Raw genomic sequence first — 15929 nt, forward strand, 5'->3', positions numbered from 1 at the left:
TCACCCACTGGCTGGTGGGGTCCTTGAGACCGTGTCCCATTCATCTCTAATCCTTAGCCCCTAGGACAGAGACTGACACATAGGAGGATGTGGATGGAGTTAATTCAGGGCTGTGAGTTTTATCTCCTTAGTCTGGGAGAATTCCCTTTCCCTTTCCTTCTTTCTTTTTTTGTTTTTTAAAATTTATTTAATTGGAGGAAAATTCCTTTACTGCCTTTCCCTTTTAAAAACATTCCCCACTTGAAAAGCAGTTACCAGAAACAGTGAGCTCCAGTTTTACTTATTATTATTATTATTTAGTTTGGCTTTACAATCTAGCCTAACTCTATTTACTTCTGGGGGCATCAGTTGACTTATCTGTGAAGTGAAGGGTGTGACCAAACTTCAACACTCAAGGGGCTTTTGGGTTGTAACTCTCCGAGCCCCTCACTCTGTTTTGGGCCACTCCTTCAGAACACTTAAGAATCCTCATCTTTTATACTCCTTTAAAAAAAAAAAAACCAACTCACCTTCTTTCTCACTTTACCTCTTTTGTTTTTCATCAGGAAAGGCAAGGCCAAGCTCTTCACTCAGCAAAAGCAGTCTTCGTTGACATTTGGAGGGGAAAAAAATGAAGAGAAAAGTCAAAGATCCTTCACAATCTTGGTGTTTGAATATTTAAAGGCTCTGAATGCTAGAAATGTTGACAGGTCCTGTGTCAGCTTTCATTCTGATCCCTAGGCCCACTGTTCACTCTCCAGAAACAAAAGTAGCTCACTTCAAGGGTCCCTGTGCAGGACAGATTTGCTGGTCAACTTTTCTGCCTGCCTGGCCTTCCCCTGCCCCCACGGCTGCCTGCCTGACTGCTTCGATGCCAAAGTTCTCAGAATGCTCCTCTCCAGGGTGCTCTGGGGACTCCATTGGGGGAGGAGGTGCTGAGGGAGTAAGGGGGGGAACTGAGTTGGGAAGAGGACCAAGGCAGAGAACCAACCAGAGTTGGTTCTCATGGACCCCTCTCTCATTTCTACCATTTTTACTGCTTTTCTATTTAAGGGTTCTGGGTAAGAGGTGACTGGGAAAAAAGGGTTGCAATGCTAAAAAAGAAAAAAAAAATGCATGAAAGCCTCTGTCTATGGACCTGGTATCAAATCTCAGTCTGGGAGCAGGGCCGTGGCTGGCTAGACTGACTCTGTGGCATGATTCTTGTCAATAAGAAAGAATATAAATTTTTTATACTTCCTGTTCTTTCTCTCAGCCCAATTATAATGGGGAAGTAGGGTTCCTGGACTGGTCTCCTCACCTGCTCTCCCTGGCCACAGGCTGGGTATTGGCTGGGGCTCCAACTCCTTAGCAAAGGCTAGGACAGGGGTGGTTGATAACGTTGCCATAGATGTTAAATGGCCAAGGAACCCGCCTCTTTACCTGAGGGCCTGGATCCTTGCTGAGAGACCATGCCCAGAAGGACTGGCAAGGATAGGTGAAGGGACTTGCTGGCTGTGGACACCCCTGTCCTCCAACCCCCAGACCCTAAATATCTTATTTTTTTTCCAGAGGGTCTTCTGGTAAGCCCAGCCATGGAACGCCATGGAACAGAGTGTGGCACGGGATGTGGAGCTGAGGTGATGTGGAAGTCTGGAGCCCACCACACCTGGGATTGGGTCCCAACTCTGCTGCCTAGCTCACTCTGAAGTAACTCCATGTCCCTGTTGCTATGTTAGATCCTGTAGGGTAAAAGGAATTTGCATTCTAATTGGGTAGAAAAAAAAATCCAACTTTTTGGCTGGTAGGAAAGTTTTCTTAGCCTCTTCACCTCCAGCTCCCAAACAAGCCAGAGAGAAACCCAGATATTGAAGAGGAGAAATTGAGCACAGTATCTTTCACTGTGCAGGAAGATTGGGAGAGGACAAAGGCTGTTGGCAGAGAAATTAGTTCAAAATTACATTAATAGGAAAAATATGTCTCTGTAGTAGCCCTCTTGATGGATTTTGGCAGGGAATGAAACCTTACAGTTTGAGAAGTGTCTGGTATGTTTAGATACATATTTGGGGAAAGAGCAAATTGCAAACTGGAATGGTAGACCCTGAAACCTTCCTCCCCCACATGGACCCAGAGGGCCCCCCCCAAACATGCCCAGCAGCAGGAACTGGGGACAGAGGAGACCCATCTTTGACTCATGACAGAGAGCAGAGCCAGAGCGATTTAGGAGCTACCCACGAGAACTTCAGAGAAGTCAATGGCACCCCACTACAGTACTCCTGCCTGGAAAATCCCATGGACGGAGGAGCCTGGTAGGCTGCAGTCCATGGGGTCGCTACGAGTCGGACACGACTGAGCGACTTCACTTTCACTTTTCACTTTTGTGCATGGGAGAAGGAAATGGCAACCCACTCCAGTATTCTTGCCTGGAGAATCCCAGGGATGGGGGAGCCTGGTGGGGCGCTGTCTATAGCGTCGCACAGAGTCGGACACGACTGAAGAGACTTAGCAGCAGCAGCAGCACAAGGACTTGGGTCTACGTGATGTGTGGGGAGGGGTGGTTCTGAGTGGTTTAGGGGGAAGAGTAAGGAAGAAGGGGAACTTTAAGAAGGAGTTAAAAGAGACAAGAACTGAAGGAAAAGGCAGCTTAGGGAAAGAGGGCTTGGTCCCATGGAACAGTGGTCCCCAACTTTTTGGCACAAAGGGCATGGAAGACAATTTTTCATGACAGCGGGTAGGGGATGGTTTCAGGATGATTCAAATACATTACATTTATTGGGCACTCTGGGGGCTTCCCTGGTGGCTCAATGGTAAAGAATGCACCTGCAATGCAGGAGCTGTAGGAAACATGAGTTTGATCCCTGGGTCGGGAAGATCCCCTGAAGGAGGAAAGTATTCTTGCCTGGAGACTCCCATGGACAGAGGAGCCTGGTAGGCTACAGTCCATGGGGTTGCAAGAGTCGGACATGACTGAAGCAACTTAGCAGGCATGCATTGGGCACTTTATTCTATTATTACATCAGCTCCACCTCAGATCATCAGGCATTAGATCCTGGAGTTTGAGGACCCCTACATGGAAGACTCATCTGGGTTCCAGGGAGTGTCCATGTGCAGGCATAATGGGAATTCACCTCAGAGAAGGGAGGGTACCTCGAGGTGGCCAGGATATCTCAGGAAACAGGCGGGATTTGAGCTGAGCCCTGGAGGACTGAAAGATTTTCATAGCCAGGTAGAGGGGGTCAGTGAGGACACTTCAGGTGTAAGGCTGTGTGGTGAATAAGCTGTGTTTTGGTTCTAGCCTCTGCTGCATCCTCTTGTCTCCTTTACTGGCCGCCCTCTTCTACCCCCAATAGGGCTTCTGAGCCCATTCATGACACAGGGACCTGGCAGCAGCCGTGGGCCCATCTCCTTGCCCGCAAGGCTGGAGCATTTACTCAGGTCTGGGACTAGCCCTTCTTGGGGTCTGGAGGCGACGGCAGACAGCCCTCACCCTTCCTTAAACATATATGCGGCGGAAGGTGAATTTCACATTTCCAATTATGACACAATCTGCTCGATGTGAAAGTGGGAGCCTGTTGACTTTAACAGCCCAGCTGTTCCTGTCTTCCGGACGGTAGTGCAAATCTCTTCCGAGCAGAGGGGCGAACAGTCTGAAGTTCTGACGGGAGTCCTCCCGGCTGCCACAGAAGAGCAGTTTGTTACGGAAACGTGGCCCTGGGGGCCTCCGTGTTCCTTTCCCGTGCGATGCAGATGGGACCACCAGGCCCGGCTGCGCTGGGAGCTATTTCCTAAATGTCACAATTCTCTGAGATGAGTGAGTCCCATATTTCTTACGGTTTCTTAAAGCCTGTATTACAGAGCTGTCATTTGCTTGGGCTTCCTACTAGCTTCCTTCCCTTCCCCCTTCTGTCTGTCTTACCCTCCTTATGAGGAGGTGGAGGGAAAACACCCTGTTTCTTTCTGCTCATCAAACTGTGCCCTGCTTGCTTTCCCCAAGGCCCAGTCCTTCCTCTGATCCCCGCGCCTGGCTGCCCTCTCCACTGGAAGGGACAAGCCCTCTTACCACCAGGGTGTTTTCAGAGGGGGCCCTTGAACCTGCTCTTGGCTCTTGGGTTTTTAACTTCTAATTGCCTTTTAATACCTCACCTTCTTCTATGCGCCTTTTGAATCCCATCACTTGTTTCCAGCCTTGTAGAAGAGGCTGTCTCACAAAATTAATTGCAAAGCAATGGAAAATGTAAATGTAGTAGAAAATATGATGAATCCGTCTTCTGAGACTAAAGTATGGTTAAAAATGGTTTATTCATTTTTAGCTTAGTCCTCTCTCTGATGAACAGCTGAGCTGGTATAGCTTCTTCGGCTTCCTGGTAAGGGTCAGTATGAATGCTCTTACCATTGTTCACATCTGAGGTTTTACTGTAAAGCAATGAATGTAATTTTTTTTTTTACATAAATATACCACAATTTTGTGAAATAGAAAACTTCTTCTTCAATGTTATCAACTGGTAAGTACTTTACACATACCATTTGTGTGTTTAGAATTGATAATGCAAAGGTTTTCATCAAAATTTCATCTGAGTCTGTTCATAAAAAATAGGCATATGTCAGAAAGTACAATATTTCAGCATCTAAGCTATATTTGCAAAATGGCTTCTTAAATATGGAATGGCTTAAAAAGTGCTTGTCAGATCATAAATTCTGATTTTTAGTTCTAGAAACTATCACCCTGGTAACCATACCCTCATGCCCAGGGTGTTGTCATCGCATGCAAACATTGATCAGACTTTAGGATCAGTTTGTATGTCATACAAGAAAGCCACATTCATCTCTCCACTGTCACCTTCATATTGACCCAAAATGTTTTTACCTGTTTTCCTCCAATGACTTTTGACTGTCTAACCTTCAGATATGAAACTTTCTTATAATGAAAGGTATTGAAACAATAGCTACAGGCTCTGAATAGGATTCTTAAAGAGGATCTCAAAAATATTCTAACAGTTGTAGCACCGAAAAGAGAGACTCTGTCCCAAAGGATCCACTTTTTAAAGTTGAAGTATAATTGCTTTACAATGTTGTGTTAGCTTCTGCTGTACAGTGAAGTGAATCAGCTATATGTATACATATATACTCCCTCCATCTTGGACCTCCCCACTATCCTACCCATGTAGGTCATCACAGAGCACTCAGCTGAGCTCCCTGGGCTATATATGGCAGGTTCCTACCATCCATCCATTTTACACACGGTTGTGTTGTTCTTGTTGTTCAGTCGCTAAGTTGCGTCTGACTCTTTGCAACCCCATAGACTTCAGCATGCCAGGCTTCCCTGTCCTTCACCATCTGCTGGAATTTGTTCCAACTCATGTCCACTGAGTCAGTGATGCCATCCAACCATCTTACCCTTTGTCACCCCCTTCTCCATGTATTTAGGTCAAACCCAATCTACCAGTTCATCCCACCTCCCCCTTCTCCTTCTGTATCCACACATCCATTCTTTACATCTTCATCTCTATTCTTGCTCTGCAAACAGGTTCACCTGTACCATTTTTCTAGATTCCACATATATGTGTTAATATACCAACTTAGATATATGTGTTAATATACCAACCTAGATAGCATATTTAAAAGCAGAGACATTACTTTGCCAACAAAAGTCCGTCTAGTCAAGGCTATGGTTTGTCCAGTGGTCATGTATGGATGTGAGAGTTGGACGGTGAAGAAAGCTGAGTACCACAGAATTGATGCTTTTGAACTGTGGTGTTGGAGAAGACTCTTGAGAGTCCCTTGGACTGCAAGGAGATCCAATCAATCCATCCTAAAGGAGATCAATCCTGGGTGTTCATTGGAAGGACTGATGTTGAAGCTGAAACTCCAATACTTTGGCCACCTCATGCGAAGAGTTGACTCATTGGAAAAGACCCTAATGCTGGGAAGGATTGGGGGCAGGAGGAGAAGGGGACGACAAAGGATGAGGTGGTTGGATGGCATCACTGACTCGATGGACATGGGTTTGGGTAGACTCCGGGAGTTGGTGATGGACAGAGAGGCATGGCGTGCTGCAATTCATGGGGTCACAAAGAGTTGGACACGACCTTGTGTGGTCAAACTACTCTCTTTCCAGAATCCTCTTGACTCCATCCTTGTCTGTCCCCACAAAGCAAATATCAATAACATCATGGTTTATAGCTCACCTTGGAAACCCCAGACACTCGAAAGCTGGTTTGTCCCAGGTGGAAACAAAATGTATCAGGCCCTTCAGCAAGGGCTAATGTGATTGATGTGCAATATAGCCTGACCCCTTCTGAGCCTGGGCCTTGTAATTTGGCCAGGCTTCTCTCTCGTCTCGGTGCTCATGGGAATGCCTTCATACATAGTCCAATCTAGTTTCCCTTTGGGCTTTCTCTACCCAGTTCTGAACTTCTGGCTTCTTTGCGTCTTGTGGTCTCTGAACTTCGGTTTGAATCTCATCTTTTCTGTGGCTCTGTCTTGGTTGCCCCTCTAGATCTTGTCTCTAGAAGGAAGTGCCCTCTATAGAACCCTATCCCAGTCCTGGACCCTTGGCTGATGCCCTCTCTGGGTGGTGGAAATCAAACAGGTGCCTGATGTCAGATGTGATAGAACCTGAAGGCTGACTCAGGGGAGTTTTGCTTTGAATAAGAAGTGACCCCTTCTTATTAGCAGAGGGACTTCTCTGGTGGCTCAGTCGGTAAAGAATCTGCCTGCAATGCAGGACACCTGGATTCAGTCCCTGGATTGGGAAGATCCCCTGGAGAAGCGAATGGCTACCCATGCCAGTATTCTTGCCTGGAGAATTCCAAGGACAGAGGAGCCTGGTGAGCTACAGTCCATGGGGTCACAGAGTCGGACAGGACTGAGTGACTAACACTTTCATGTTTTCTTATTAGCAGACCTGGAATTGCATGGTCATATCCTATGACATTTCCAGAGCAGGTTTGGCAATAATGGTTTTTTGGATACCCCAAACTGTCTCCAGTGTTTTTACAACTTTCATGAAGTTCGTATATATTTCTCAAAACAAAGTTATTTTAACTCTTTATTGAGAACAGAGCAGTAATCCAGGAAGCAGGATGAGCAGGAAAAGAAGTGGGATTGTCAAACAAAGCAGAGACAACTTCAGTAAGATTCCTTTCTGTCCTACTGTCCTTGTCTCTGCATGTGAAAATTAGGCCAAAAGAGGCTTAAGTAGAGAAAAGGGATTTTAATAGTAGAGAAGAATTGCCTCTTGATGTTTTATTTTTTCCCTCCTCGAATACCAAACCAGACCCATAAGTCTGGGTGTTTAATTTCTGTTTCTAGGACACAGAAAGGAATTTAGAGTTTTTAGAGCTATAAGAAAATGAGAAGTAATTTGATTCAAACCTCCTGTTCTATAGATGAGGTAACTAAGGACCAAATTAGTGAGCTGAGCCAGCTGAGTCTGCAGTCTGTTGGTGACAGGTATGGAACTCAACACCAGCCTCCTGACTGCCTGCTAGTTCTCTGTCCACTTATGTCCCTTCATGTTCAGAGGAGGGAAAGGAGGCTGGAGAAGTGGAAGAAAGTAGGTCTCAACATCCCTGCTCTCAGCTGACAACAAGGATGCTGAGTGGAAGCTGAGAGAGAAGACACACACGAAATCAGTTAAAGTATGGCTTTGTGCTTTTCAATGTCAAGCTTAGGTCAGCTGGTTGAGAAAAATGCAGAACTCGTAACTAGGTGTTCTCTCGATTTTTCTAAATTTTGCAATAGAAGGTATGTAAGTCATATGTTTAAGGCAGTATCCAAAAACCTCACAGAAGCAGTTATGAAATATTTTGTTTTACTGGCAATGGGACAAAAAATAATTGGGCATTAAATCAAGGAAATGGGGAAAAGGGAGCTGCAAATCAAGGGAAATGGTGGAAAATTAGGTCTTAGTGGAGAGAAATGTGTACATATGAACTGCTTGATGTTTCAGGGAAAGAAAGATAGTCCTGTAAATCTCCCCCTTTAACCCTTCAAATGTGAGGACTGAGTCGTGCTTGCCTGTTGGTGTTTGGGGAGCCATCCACTTTGCTAAACAGGCAGTGGGGTGGGGCTTAGCTTCTCCCTGCCCCATATTGTCAGAAATGGAGTGTGACGATTTAGAAGTAGCTCTTCTGTTTTATGGGCTTCCTTTGTAGCTCAGCTGGTAAAGAAACTGCCAGGAATGTGGGAGACCTGGGTTCGATCCATGGGTTGGGAAGATCCCCTGGAGAAGGGAAAGGCTATCCACTCCAGTATTCTGGCCTGGAGAATTCCATGGATTGTATAGTCCATGGGGTCGCAAAGAGTCAGACACGGTTGAGCGACTTTCACTTCACTTGTCTTTTATGGGCTTTCCAGGTGATGCTAGTGGTAAAGAACCCGCCTGCCAGGAGACATAAGAGACATGGATTCGATCCCTGGGTTGGGAAGATCCCCCAGAGAAGGGCATGGCAACCCACTCCAGTATTCTTGCCTGGAGAATCCCATGGATAGAGGAGCCTGGCGGACTACAGTCCATGGGGTTGCAAAGAATCGGACATGGCTAAGCGACTTAGTATGCACGCATGCACTTGTCTTTTAAGGGGCTTCCCAGATGTCTCAGTGGTAAAGAATCCACCTGCTGATGCAGGAGACTCAGGAGATGCAGGTTCGATTCCTGGGTCATGAAGATCCCCTGGAGGAGGAAATGGCAACCCACTCAAGTATTCTTGCCTGGGAAATCCTATGGACAGAGGATATGGCTGGCTATAGTCCATAAGGTTGCAAAGAGTTGGACATGACTGAGCAACTGAGCAGAGCAAAAGCCCTTATCTTTAATGGGAGTTTGGGATCAAATTCCTGGGACTATCACAACCTCTGCATTTCTCTTGCCTCTGACTGGGCAGAGAGGGACCTCAGTCTCTTGGCAGCTTAGAACCAGGGAGATAAGCTTCCAAAGGCCTTTGCTGGAGGGCACTAGGGCCCTGCCACCAAGCCACATAATTTCATTAGATCCCACTGAAAGCGTGCCTTATTATCGGTCTCCTCTATATGTACTTTCTATAAATTATAAATTAAAAAATAAATAATAAACACCTTTTTAATTGCATATCCTCTCTTTTTCCTCTTGTCAATTAAAGCAAACTTGCAAATCTGCTTAACACAAAAAAGCTACACAGCCATCAACTCTTGTTAGATGTGGTACAAGCCGTTACACTGATTTCCCCATAGCTGCAAGGATTAATCACAGATAATCATCACAAAAGGATCACACCCATATAAATAATATAAAAATAGCAAAATGCCCAAAGTGGAACCACTGACAAAAGGAGAAAATCACTTACACATGGATAGCTCTGACTTACCACTTAGGGGGCAAAGGAGAGGAAACAGAGAAATCTTAATGCTTGCTCTTGAAAAATCCTAGATCTGGTCCATTTGATGAGGGATGTGGGACCAGGAAAGTGGTGGAGTGATTGACTGGCTCTGGGATGGAGGCAGCCTTTATATATTCATTTTTTAAAGAATTTATTTGTTTATGATTGTGCTGGGTCTTCTTTGCTGCACACAGGCTTTCTCTAGTTGCAGCAAGTGGGGCTCCTCTCTAGTTGTGGTGCACGGGCTTCTCATTGTGGTGGCTTTTCTTATTGTGGAGCAAGGGCACTTGATGGTTACCTGGCTTGGGCAGATACAGACTCAATCGGCATCTTTTGGTTCCTTTTTGAGTGGATCATTTGAGGAACAAGGGTGTAGGACACTGAGTTAGGTGAGGAGATGTATTCATCTTTTACTATGACCTTAGGGTTTCATGAAGGGATGGAGGTTTGAAGCCAGTTTCAAAGCAAGAAAGGCACTTGCCCTGGGAAGAGGACCCAAGACCAAAGGGACCACCACCATGCGTGAAGAATGAAGTTAGTAACATAATTGTGCCATCTTAGAACCAGGTGTTGGTGATGGGACAGGCAGGCTAAAGCTCATGGGTGCTGGTTTGAATATTGTTCTATCAGTGTTTGAGGCTATCATGTGTACTTTCCTTGTGTGGAGTAAAATGAAGTGGAGCTTGGGCGACATCTCAGCAGGTTAGATATGCTGAGGTCTAAAATGTTTCTCTTCAGATTGTGGATGAGAATACTGCTTCTGTTCTGACTGAATTGGCTCGGCATTTGAGATTACAGGGCTTGTCCAATCAGTATCTTTTATCAGCGCTTGAAAGCTAACATTTGAAAAGGAGAAGGCTTAGCTTCCCTCCTGCCTGGTCTTCCCAGCACCTGGGTGAAGGGTTTTACACGTTGCCTGTGTTGGGATTCACAGCTGGGCCGATGGGGACCGAGCCCCAGGCCACATCCCAGGGTCCCCAGTGATCACCCGGCCCTCCAGGAAGCCAAGACGGGGCATCTCAAGCTGTTCCGCATGTCGCTCTCCAGTATAACCTTCAGGTGGTTCTTCCCTTCCACGCTCTAAACTCTTCTCTTGCTTTGCTTTGGAATCATGAGGTTGTCAGTCCTCAAGATGGTAAGATGAGGTGTCTGCGGGCTAATGAACAGCTGTGGGAAAATAATTAATGCTCTCTGACCTTCCTTACAGACTTTACCACCCCGCTGCACAGCAGCCAGCAGCATCTGTGCTTCCTAGCAGCTGAGCTGTAAAACACTCTTCTCTACTCTTCATGAAACAACTGTCAGACGGGCTAGCACCCACATTAAGGGGAAAACTTACAAAATGCTACACACGCTGCACTATTCCCAAGACACAGATGTTGAGTCTCTCCATGAGAGAAGAGGGATGAGAACTTTGGGTTGTATTCGGTTCTGGTGTGGATGTGGAGGGAAGGCAGAGGTGGAGGACAGGAGGACCAGGGAGGAAAAGGCTTTCAGTCCTTTCTTCCAGGGAAGGTTGCTGAACCTGCAGGCTTTCGAGCCAGTCCAGAAGTTCTTTGTCAGTCATCAGGGGAGAGGGTGGGGTCGTCTGATACTTCTTAGTGGTCTCATACAGAGGCAGCATTCAAAGCAATGAGTAGAACTGCCCAGGCACCGTGCAGAGGAGACCTTTGTTGTAAGGACTTAGTATGGCCGTTCTAGTGTGTACTTTCTACATATCAGACCCGGTCTCATGTTCCATAACTTCTCTTCAACCTCAGACATAACAATATATTATTTAAAAAATTTATTGGAGTATAGTTGATTTATAATGTTATGTTAGTTTCTGCTGTACAGCAAAGTGAATCAGTAATAGGTATACATATACCCCCTCTTTTTTGGATTCTGCTTTCATTTAGGTCACCACAGAGCACTGAGTAGAGTTTCCTGTGCTCTGCAGTTGTTGTTGCTCAGTTACTAAGTCATGTCTGACTCTTTGGGACCCCATGGACTGCAGCATACTAGGCTTCCCTGTCTTTCACTATCTCCCAAAGTTTGCTCAAATTCATGTCCATTGAGTCAGTAATGCCATCCAACCATCTCATCCTCTGCTGCCCCCTTCTCCCACCCTCAGTCTTTCCCAGCATCAGGGTCTTTTGCAATGAGTCAGCTCTTTGCATCAGGTGGCCAAAGGATTGGAGCTTCAGCTTTAGCATCAGTCCTTCTAATGAGTATTCAGGGTTGATTTCCTTTAGTATTGAGTGGTTTGATCACCTTGCTGTCCAAAGGACTCTTCTCCAACACCACAATTTGAAAGCATCAATTCTTTGGCACTAAACCTTCTTTATGGTCCAACTCTCACATAAGTACATGACTACTGGAAAAACTGTGACTTTGACTATAGGGACCTCTGTCAGCAAAGTGATATTTCTGCTTTTAAATATGCTGTCTAGGTTTGTCATAGCTTTCCTTCCAAGGAGCAAGTGTCTTTTAATTTTGTGGCTGCAATCACTGTCTGTAGTAATTTTGGAGCCCAGGAAAATAAAATGTCACTCTTTCCACCTTTTCCCCTTCTATTTGCCATGAAGTGATGGTACCCAATGCCATGATCTTAGTTTTTTGAATGTTAAATTTTAAGCCAGCTTTTTCACTCTCCTCTTTCAGCTTCATCAAGAGACTCTTTAATTCCTCTTGACTTTCTGCCATTAGGGTGGTATCATCTGCATATCTGAGGATGCTGATATTTTTCCCAGCAATCTTGATTCCGTTATATGTTCTATACAGTAGGTTCCCATTAGTTATCTATTTTATATATAGTAGTTCAAACATAGCAAAATTTACTGAGTACTTATTACACCAGAAATGGTTTTAGGAGATTTTGATAACTTTGCACATGATGAAAATGCTTTAACAATAATGTCAACTCCACCCCACCCTGGTTTATAAGTGCTAATTTACATGTTTATGACTGAGTCTCAGCTGCATTTGCAAAATCTCAGTCTCTTGGTAGTCTCACCTGCCCGCGCTCAGCCCCCATCCATGTCTTCCTGGGCATTCCCAGGGGATGTCTCATCACTGATCAAGGATGTGCCTCTCATGTTCTCCTGATCCTAGCTCTTGATGTTGCCTTTTATCCACAGGACCCTGAAGGAGGGTATCCTGAGGCTGGTACCTTCCTGACTCAGATGTTGTCTTTTGATGCTCTCTCCTGACATTGCCATTAGTCCTTTACTATACATTAGTGTCATACCTTACCCTTTGTGCCCTAGAGTGGCACTGGAGTGTCTGGGGTATCACAAATATTCCTGTGAAAAACAGCTCTTTTGCTTCTGCTTGTGACGCCTGTCTGTATTAGGCAAAGCCCAGCTGGAAATCTTACACATAGGATCCATTTATTTCCTTACTTCCTTTATCCCTCCATGGATGGAGCCCTGGTCTCCTCTGATAGCAGGCCACTTTCTCCCCTTGCAAGTAAGTGCCTGGCCTGTGTGGTGGCCATGCACCTCAACTAGCCCCACACAGGCCCTTTTTGACCTTAGCCCACCATCGAGTAATTCAACTAACACCAGGTCTCAAATTACCTGTCCAGGGGATGTTCACTGGTGTTACAAAGAAAATGACATGACATGGTGCAGATAAGGTCTAAATAATTTTGAATCAAAGCAGAAAAAGACTTTCTACCAAACAAACTTGAATAGCACCCTTGCTCAGAAGAATAGGGAGACTGTGCTGGTTAGAGAGACCACAGCCATGGAGCTCAGGATGGGAACTTGATGCTGGAGGGTTAAAGAGGCAAAGCCATCATTTTGCAGAGCTGAGAAGAGTGGCACCTTCTTAGAAATGAACTGAAGTCAGTTCTTAAAAGGCTATTCTCTGGCCAAGTGCTTAAGACATGACTAAAACTACATTTCAGCCTCAAGGAAGCCATAAAGGCAGAACCATGTGGGACCATCAGGAAAGGGCTTAGGCAGGCCCAGGGCTGGTCCCTGCCTGCAACTTATCACAGATTCTTCAGCAAGAATGCACAGGAGAGAGACATTCATATTCACTGCCTCTCTCTACACTTTCTTAATAAATCCTTAATAAATCCCCAAGTTAAAAACTCTTTGTTGTTGTTTAGTTGCAAAGTCATGTCCAACCCTTTGCAAGCCCATGGACTACAACCTGCCAGGCTCCTCTGTCCATGGGATTTCCCAGGCAAGAATACTGGAGTGGGTTGCTGTTTCCTTTTCCAGGGCATCTTCCTGACCCAGGGATGGAACCCACGTCTCCTGCATTGGCAAGCAGATTCTTTACCACTGAGCCACCTTGGAAGCCCAAATACTTGTTAGATGTTGCTAAAATAGAGACCCTTGCCCAGACAGGATATGCTTGACTAATGGAGTTGAGTCTTTGGGGCCTAGACTTTTTAAAACTGTGATCTATTAGAGAGGCTTAGTTCTTTCTGAACCTACCAAGTAGTCAGTCTTCATTATCTGATTTAACCTTCTTCCTTGATCTATGGAATCCATTTGTTTTGAGCCAAGCACAAAAGCTCTTCATGATAACTGCCCTGGGGGAAAACAGAATAAAAGGCAAGCCCTGACCCTTGAGCCGCTCATAGTCTAGAGAGAGAAAGGAATGCATGCATTCTTAGTCGCTTAGTCGTGTCCAACTCTTTGTGACCCCTCTTTGCGACTATAGCCCACCAGGCTCCTTTATTCATGGGATTTTCCAAGTAAGAATACTGGTGTGGGTAGGCATTCCCTTCTGCAGAGGCTCCTCCCAACTCAAAGATCAAACCTGGGTCTCCTGCATTGCAGGTGGATTCTTTACTGTCTGAGCTACCAGGGAAGCCCAGAGGGAGAAATGGACAAATCCATGGCATAGGGTGTGAGGGTTGGTATACAAGAATGCATAGAGGCAGTCAGAACTCATAGAGGAGATGCCAGCATCACATTTGGTAGGGGTGGCTGAGGGGTGGGGTTTAGGAAGGCTTCAGGGTGGCGGTAACTCCAGAGCTGAGTCTTAATAAATGAAAGGGATTCTCAGAGTAAACAGTCGGTATAAAAATATGAAGCCTTGGGGAGCATGATGCATCTGAAGAAACAACATCAATTCGCTATAGTTCAAAATTTTGATGTGAGTATATTGGGGCTAAGTTAAGAGATTTGGCAAGAAACCAGATCACAGAGGGCCTTGGAAGTGAAGGTAGTCATGCTAAGGAGACCATAGACTGTCCAAAAAGCAACAGGAAACCTTGGACTGATTTAGCATGGGATTAACATGTTTAGAGTTGCCTTTTAGAGTGTTCACTGCCCATTTGAGCTCAAAGTTTAACAATAGCTGCATCATTCATTATTAGAGGTGAGATGGAACTCGGTCTTGAAGGCAATGGTGGAGAATCAATAGAGGAGCTGCGATTCTTGGCTTCTTCATGGTTTTCCAGAGAACATGGAAGTGAAGGTTGAAGGTGTGAGTGGACAGCTACGAATCCTACAGAATTGGTATCTCAGAGGCTTTGGTGGTCTGTTCTCAGTTTACATATTTTGACCAGCTCCATCCCGGAGAGTTTTATAAGTGCCCATTTTGGACAAAGTGAGTGATTGAAGCATAATGTCAAGGAACCTTAACTCTTTGTCCTTGGAGAGCTATCTTGGTCTTTGCAGAGGACATATGTTGACATGGACTGAAGTCAACCGTGTGAGTGAAAAGAAGAGGGGGCTGCTGGTTGGCTTAAGACAGTTTCACTGGCTGCTCAGTTAATACTGTTCTCATCCTTACAGATTTCAAGTTTTTATTATCCAGCACACCATTATTTGGACAGAAATAATAGTTTTGTTTTTTTTTCACACCATGTTATTTCAGAAAATTTGATGTATTCCTCCACGGCTCTACCTGCCTGGAAGATGTTTTTCTAAAGTCAGGCAGAAGAAAACCTACACCAGCAACTGCTGAAAAGTGAAATGCCCGCTCTTCACAATGCAATTACCTTGACAAGTATTTCTAATTGCCACTTCCCTTCCTCCAAGCCCTCCTTTTCTTCAGACATTGTGAATTTCTGGTAATCTTGGGTTATTATCACACTGAGCTGCTAACCTGAGTCTTGACACTCCTCCTGGAGACCTATGTCAGAAATAATTATAGCTGAGAGAGGTGATTCTTCCTTGGTTATTAGCAGTTGTTGGTGTTGGTATCTAACATTGATTAGCAATTTGGAACACCACGTTCCTTGGACTCCTACTCCCATTTTGGTTCTTCTTCTGTTCCTTGGAGGACAGAGCACATTGTTCTTCATTTCCTTTGCCTCTGTTTGCCCTTGTCTCTGTCTGTGTGTTTTGAGAAGGTTCCTTTCATGCTCCACTGATTTATTTACTTCTAACGTTATTTTCTGCTCTCTTGTTTTTCAAACCATTTGCGGGCCGTTGGTGAGGTTGAGAGACTTTGCCTTTTGGAATTGAATACTGGGTGTGGTTGTGGGAGTTCTGGGAGCTGAGAACTCCCATTCAGGGCCATTTAGCACCCAGTAACCCAGGGCTCTGGGCTTCCTTGGTGACTCGGTGGTAAAAGAATCTGCTTGCAATGCAGGAAATGTGGGCAATGCAGAAGATGCGGATTTAACCCCTGAGCCAGGAGAAGAAAATGGCAACTCACTCC

General features: G+C 45.3%; 1 long non-coding RNA gene across 10 annotated transcripts in view; it reads left to right on the plus strand.

Annotated features, from left to right (window-relative positions):
* LOC145507395 (uncharacterized) overlaps positions 1-15929 on the plus strand; it is a 721493-nt gene that overhangs the window by 89908 nt on the left and 615656 nt on the right. The gene's annotated exons all lie outside the window — the stretch shown is intronic.

The sequence above is a fragment of the Giraffa tippelskirchi genome, chromosome 5 (genome assembly GCF_054371585.1).
Source record: "Giraffa tippelskirchi isolate mGirTip1 chromosome 5, T2T-mGirTip1v1.2.pri, whole genome shotgun sequence".
NCBI classification, from domain to species: domain Eukaryota; kingdom Metazoa; phylum Chordata; class Mammalia; order Artiodactyla; family Giraffidae; genus Giraffa; species Giraffa tippelskirchi.